We start from the raw sequence: 7,138 nt of genomic DNA on the forward strand, positions 1-7,138 counted from the left end.
AGGGGTTTTCCACGATCGGACAACTGACGACCTCCACCAGATAGATCATCGGTATATGATCTGTGGGGGTCTGACACCCGGACCCCACACCGCTCAACTGCTCCGGCTGCCTCCGGGCACCAGACGTCCATGCTGAAAGCAGATGCTCCGGTCACGGAATAGAGCGGTCGTGCTGGAGTGTTAAAGTGAATAGGAGCAGAGCCTTTAGTTCTGCAGAACGGCCGCTGTTCAGTGGTCGGAGCCATTTGCTTCCGGCTCCAACTACTGCATACCGATCAAAACATCCGGCAGCCGGAGCAGCTGATCTGTGCGGGGTCCGGGTGTCGGACCCCCACCATCATATACTGATGACCTATCCAGTGGAGGTCATCCGTTGTCTGATCGTGTAAAACCCCTTTTAAAATTACTTCACGTCCAGCACAAGACATGTTCTCATACGGCTATGTCAACGGAAAAACCAAAAAGTTCTGGCTTTTGGAAGGAGGGAGGAAAAATTTGAATTGGCTGCGTGTCCAAGGGGTTAAGTACCGTATATGTCGGCGTATAAGACGACTGGGCGTATAAGACGACCCCCAACTTTTACCCTTAAAATATAGAATTTAAGATATACTCACCATTTCGTGCAGGAGCGCTTCACTATGGCCATCGGCGGCAGGACCCAGGACTCTCTGTCTCTTTGAACTCGCGCATGTGCAGATAGGCTGCTTCATCGCTCGAGATCTGAGAGGCAGGGAATGAGAGGAAAGGGCGGGCCAGAGGATCTTACAGAGATGTTCCCTGGCGGCTAATACCGGCTTCCCTCAGATCCGTGGCGGATTCCGTGAATCCCGGGAGCCTGTGTACCGGACTGCAGGCTCACAAGGTAACACACAACCTGTGTGTAGACAATATGTAGACTAGGGATGTCACGATACCAGAATTTGGACTTCGATACCTATACTTCGTTTAGTATTGCGATTTCGATACCAATTCCGATACTTTTGCCAACAGTAATAAAAAAAATATTCTTCCGTTTTCTGATGTGAGGCGCGACGTGTGATGAATTTTGAACGCACCTCACATTAATAGTAATTAATCCCATCATGTTTCTCAGTCATATTGGGTTAATGTGCGAGGTACATGATGGGGTTAATTACTATTAATGTGAGGAACATGGAGGGTAAATTCATCGCACCTCGCGCCTCACATTAATAAGTGAATGAAAGCCGTGTTTATTTCATTTTTTTACAGCGTACACATCATAAATGATGCAAAAACATTGTTGTCCGCGCCATTACTGAATGTGTGTATTTTATGTATTGAGACTTATTTTAATGTTTATTGTAAAAAAGGTGAAGGTGTATTTATTTTTTTTACAATTTAACAATACTTTGTTTTTACTTTATTTTTAAACTTTAATGTACTGACATATATCAGATATGTGCCAGTACATTAACCTGTGGACGGATAATACACAGGCAGTTGTTAGGACATACTTGGGTATGTCCTAACAACATGAAATATGGTAAGACAGCCCTGGGGTCCGTCAATAGACCCTGGGCTGTCTGCCCATATATGGTATGGCCCTCGATCGCGTCACAGGAATTCCATTAGCCCCGTGGACCCCTGAGGACGCTACTTAGTAGCGAAACATGTCGGGGGGGCTGCTAATGTTTTAAACACTGCCGCCGACCGGACCTACTGTTACTTACTAATTCTAACTGGATAAGGAGAAACACTGATAATCCTACGTCTAATATTATATGTGTCTGTTGAATCAGATGACACATATGTGTGCCCGGTCCTCGGCTGCTGACAATTTTAAATTCATTTCATGTGGTCTGTCCGAGCTATACGTAGCTGAATAAAAGTTATTTATTTTATCTATTGTGGTGGCTGGGAAATTGGGCTTTGGCTGTTGCAGACAGCCTTTCTTTGTGTTAATGTATATTGTGCCCGCCAGCCACTTGGGGTCACACTCTTTTTTGCTTTCGTCTGCCCATATATGGTATGGCCCTCGATCGCATCACAGGAATTCCCTGTGACGCGATCCAGGGGCATCCCCCCTTCTCACTTTCCCCTGAATGCTGCAGTCAGCTGTGATCGCAGCATTCAGGGGAATAACGGCGGAGATGAGCGGTTTCTCTGATCTCCGCCGTTTATAGAGCGGGGCTGCGGCTGTGTAATACAGCCATTGCCCCGCTCCTGACAGGAAGTGCGCGCGCGGTCAGCATGAGGTGATGCGGCCGGCGCTGCACTAATGAGCGGCAGTTCAGGCACTGAAGACAGAACATGGGGGTGTTTTGTAGCGCGCCCGCCATGTTCTGTCTCCAGTGCCGCCGCTCATTAGTGCAGCGCTGGCCGCATTGCATCATCCTGACCCCGCGAACTTAACATGACTCAGGAGCGGGGCTGTGGCTGAATTACACAGCCGCAGCCGCGCTCCCATACATTCATGCGTATTATACTGAGCTGTGCGGCTGCAACGTGCATCCCTAATGTAGACAATATCCGGCATATAAGACGACCCCACACTTTTGAAATTTTTTTAAGGGTGTAAAAAGTCGTCTTGTACGCCGATATATACGGTACATAAGAAGAGACAAACATTATTGAATGACAGACTGGTCCAGAGGGAGAGAGACCCTGCCCTCGTAGACTACTAGGGGAAGCACGGGAGAAATCTAGACGATGATGTGAGGAACAGATAAAATGAGAACAAAGAAGGTCTTGTGAGGACCGGAGATTATGTGTGGGGAGGTATTGGGAGATTAGGGCAGAGATGTATGGAGGGGATGGTTTGTTGACAGCCTTGCATGTCATTTTTAATATGTATAACTTAATTTACTAGGCAATGGGTGGCCAGTGACCGCAGAGGTGGAATGAGGGGAGAGGTAGATTTACCCTTGCAGCTGAGTTGAGAATGGGTAGGAGGGGTGCAATAGTGTTACATGGGAAGCCACAGAGAAGGGTGTTGGAGTAGTCTAGACAGTAGATGATGAGGGCATATATACTAGCATTTATGTCTGTTCGAGGAAAGACTGACTTCAAGAGAGTTTTTGAGGTGGAGGCAGCAAGAAGTGGTAAGCGCTTGGCTGTGCTATTTGAAATTAAGGGTTATCCCAATGCAGCGGACCTGTGAGACGGGGAAATGTGTGGAGCCATTAACTGTGATTTGGTAGTTCTGGTAAGGGGGTTGAGTGAAATGGGGTAAAGATGATTCCGTTTTCTCCATGTTAATCTTAAGGAAGTGGGAGGTGAAAGAGGAGATAACTGTTAGACACTCTAGATAGCAGGGAGGTAACATCAAGACCAGAGGTAAATTTGACCAAAGATTTAGATGGAGAAAAGTAAGGGATCCAGAACACTGAGACCCATAAGGGAGCGATAGTAAATCTTTAGTTGGTAAGGTATGAGGAGATCCAGGAGAGGGCCAAGTCTGTGATGTCAAGGGACTAGAGAATTTGTATCAGGAGGGTGTGTTCGACTGTGCCGAAGGTGGTGGACAGGTCTAGAAGGAGGAGCACAGAGTAATGTAGAAGCAGAGGACAGGTCTAGAAGGAGAGGCACAGAGTAATGTAGAAGCAGAGGACCGGTCTAGAAGGAGAAGCACAGAGTAATGTAGTAGCAGAGGACAGGTCTAGAAGGAGGAGCACAGAGTAATGTAGAAGCAGAGGACAGGTCTAGAAGGAGGAGCACAGAGTAATGTAGAAGCAGAGGACAGGTCTAGAAGAAGGAGGAGCACAGAGTAATGTAGAAGCAGAGGACAGGTCTAGAAGAAGGAGGAGCACAGAGTAATGTAGAAGCAGAGGACAGGTCTAGAAGCAGGAGCACAGAGTAATGTAGAAGCAGAGGACAGGTCTAGAAGGAGGAGCACAGAGTAATGTAGAAGCAGAGGACAGGTCTAGAAGGAGGAGCACAGAGTAATGTAGAAGCAGAGGACAGGTCTAGAAGGAGGAGCACAGAGTAATGTAGAAGCAGAGGACAGGTCTAGAAGGAGCACAGAATAATGAAGAAGTGGGGGAACAGGTTTAAAAGGAAAAGCACCAAGTAATGTAGACGATGGAGGACAGGTCACGCTTTACAGAAGTCTGTGTGTAAGATGTGACTGCTAAGTGATAAGATAATGCAGAGATCCTGCACACCCAGCACAATACATGCTGCTTCCTCACACTAAACTACCAGGACATACACACTGTATTGGTGGGACGTTCTGCGCATGCACACTGGTCTGGCGGGATCTTCTGCGCCTGCACACTGGACTGGCGGGAACTTCCGCGCCTGCACACTGGTCTGGCGGGACCTTCCGCGCCTGCACACTGGTCTGGCGGGACCTTCCGCGCCTGCACACTGGTCTGGCGGGACCTTCCGCGCCTGCACACTGGTCTGGTGGGACCTTCCGTGCCTGCGCACTGGTCTGGCGGGACCTTCCGCGCCTGCGCACTGGTCTGGCGGGACCTTCCACGCCTGCGCACTGGTCTGGCGGGACCTTCCGCGCCTGCCCGCTGGTCTGGCGGGACCTTCCGCGCCTGCCCGCTGGTCTGGCGGGACATTCCGCGCCTGCCCGCTGGTCTGGCGGGAACTTCCGCTCCTCCACACTGGTCTGGCGGGACCTTCCGCACATGCTCGCAGGACTGGCGGGACCTTCCGCACATGCTCGCAGGACTGGCGGGACCTTCTGCACATTCACACGTGACCGCCGGTTCCCGTTAACCATGGTTAGTATCTGTCTTTCAGATGTGAATAAAGTTGCTATCCGGTAAAATAATCTACAAGGAATAGGGAAATACTTTAATAATTAAGAATTTTAGATGTCTCTGAAGATCCAGGATCTCTGAGGTAACTTCTAATATCTGTAAAAACTTATATTAGGGGTGTATTCATTCATAAAGGGCATCTGTCACACTGACCACCAGTCTGATCTGTTGGCAGCAGATTATATAGCAGGAGGACCTGAGCAGATTGTGTCTCTCCATTCTTTTCTATAGGAGTTACAGGAACCGCCTAACAAGGCCACCCAGAGGTGGAGCCGCATCTATCAGACATTCCCGGCATATCCTGGGGAGAAATGTCCGTGTTGGGAATACCCCTTTATTCCATGTGGTGACGGCTCTGAGAAGATGTTTCTCTCAATGATGAATAAGTGAGGTTCTGTATGTCACACATGATGATGTCCCCTGTATGATTTCCATCTTCTCCTTTCTTCATAAAGACATCTGCAGTACTAGATCCTCCAGTTCCTCCAGTTTTCTCATCTTCTCCTCCACAACGTTACTTCTCCTGAATGACCCACCAAGGATGGACAAGGACAGGAATGAGATGAGCAGAAGAATATTAGACTTCACCTTGGAGATCATCTACCTGCTGAGCGGAGAGGTTAACTTTTCTACATTATAGAACAAGTCACACATAGGGAAGGGACAATACATAATAGGAAGAATCCCGTGTCCTGTATAACAGCGTCCAGACCTTCCAAGTGACGTCAAGAAGCTGAAGATCAGCCACCAATATGGTCAGTTATGTGTCATGTCACCAATGCAGCAATAGTAATGTTGTAGAGCAATGAGAATCAGGAGGATCAGGATGACCTCTATATAGAAACCTAGAAGATGACGGCAGGAGGAGAGCACATGGTCCATCTAGTCCCCCCAATATTATTTCCTTTTTAGTTTTGGCCTCGTTCTATTTTCTCAATGTCTTTTTGTAGGTGAGGTCTCCAGTATTACAGATGTGGGGTCACTAGAGGTCTATACAGCGGGGTCACAATCTCCCTCTTTCTACTGAGGGGGGAATACTGTGTTCAGTTCTCTAAGTGTCTCTCTCCATACACAGGAGTACACAATAGTGAAGAAGACATCGTGTGACTGTACGACTCCCATCATCCATGAGTCAGGAGGATGGAGCAGTAGTCCCATCACAGAGCCTCCCCCTCCTGGATACATGAGAAGAAGATCTTAGAACTGATCTACAAGATGACGGAGCTGCTGACTGGAGAGGTGACACTGCTGGGAATGCTGGGAAATTCTACAGTAACCGCACTGGAGGTGTCTCGGTGATGACTATCTGTAAAGGATCTGCCAGGTACTACGTCTGTGTATACTCCCGGGATTAATCAGTCGACACCTGAGGGCAGACCTCTTAGACTGACACCGGCTCCCACCAACCAGGGTGGCAGGCTCAGGAGTGGGAGAGCCTATCGCGGCCTGGTCAGTCGGAGTTAGCTCCGCCCCCTGTCCATTTATACCTGCCGTGTTCTCTTCCTCTGCTTGTTGAGGCCTTAATACCGTCATGTGCAGCACATATACACGTGTGTACAATGACATGTAATGTAGGAGCTCCACAATTTCGGCTCCTTTTACATCACATTAGATCCCTACATTTCGTGCTGCCGGCTGCTCATAATTCTGCATTAGAGGTCACATTACATTGTACAGCGCTGGTGGCCGTTCTGGATACAGGAGCCATGAAGACGAGCAGGACGCGCTGTCTCCTAATGCAGAGTTATGGGCAGCCGGCAGGGTGGACTATGGGCAGTCGTGCTGTAGTCAGAAGTAAACCTGGTAATACAAGTCATGTAGAAAGACGATTATCGGCACACTCCGGCAGTATAATAGTTTCCTATATAATGTCAGTATAATCGGAGGTTCTCTTTAATATTACAAGTTATGGGTACTAGATTCTGGAGATGGGACGGTGATCCAGGGATTTATTCTGATTTCCAGATTTGGAGTCGGGGAGGAGTTTTCCCCTAATGAGACAATTGTCATCCACCTCATGGGGGTTTTATCTTCCTCTGGATCAACACGGTCGGATTATAGGTTGGTCTTGATGGACTTGTGTCTTTTTTCATCCTTAGTAACTATGTAACACAGAATGTATGGAGCTAAATTTACCTCTAATATAAAGTACAACGTGTTCCGAAAAAACAATCTCACAATGTCTTGGATAAGTAAAATCTTATTCCCACTTCTGATACGTCTCCACATGGCGTAAACACGGCGGAACGTCCAAAACTCATTTTTGGCGCGACGTGTAGATGAGATTTGTTAAAATCTCATCCTCATTGCTACTACTGTAATACGCTGCAGATTTCCTCGCAATTAAATACTTTGCAGAAAATCTGCATCTTATCAGCCCCGTGTGCACATACCCTTAAAGT

General features: G+C 47.9%; 1 long non-coding RNA gene across 1 annotated transcript; it reads left to right on the forward strand.

Moving 5' to 3' along the window:
• Window positions 1–4,551: 4,551 nt before the first annotated feature.
• Window positions 4,552–6,912, forward strand: LOC142699989 (uncharacterized). Its single transcript, XR_012866455.1, has 3 exons — window positions 4,552–5,491; window positions 5,812–6,060; window positions 6,702–6,912. It is a non-coding gene; the product is annotated as an uncharacterized LOC142699989 (long non-coding RNA).
• The last annotated feature ends 226 nt before the right edge of the window (window positions 6,913–7,138 follow it).

Source organism: Rhinoderma darwinii, unplaced genomic scaffold (genome assembly GCF_050947455.1).
Source record: "Rhinoderma darwinii isolate aRhiDar2 unplaced genomic scaffold, aRhiDar2.hap1 Scaffold_1729, whole genome shotgun sequence".
In the NCBI taxonomy this organism is placed as follows: domain Eukaryota; kingdom Metazoa; phylum Chordata; class Amphibia; order Anura; family Rhinodermatidae; genus Rhinoderma; species Rhinoderma darwinii.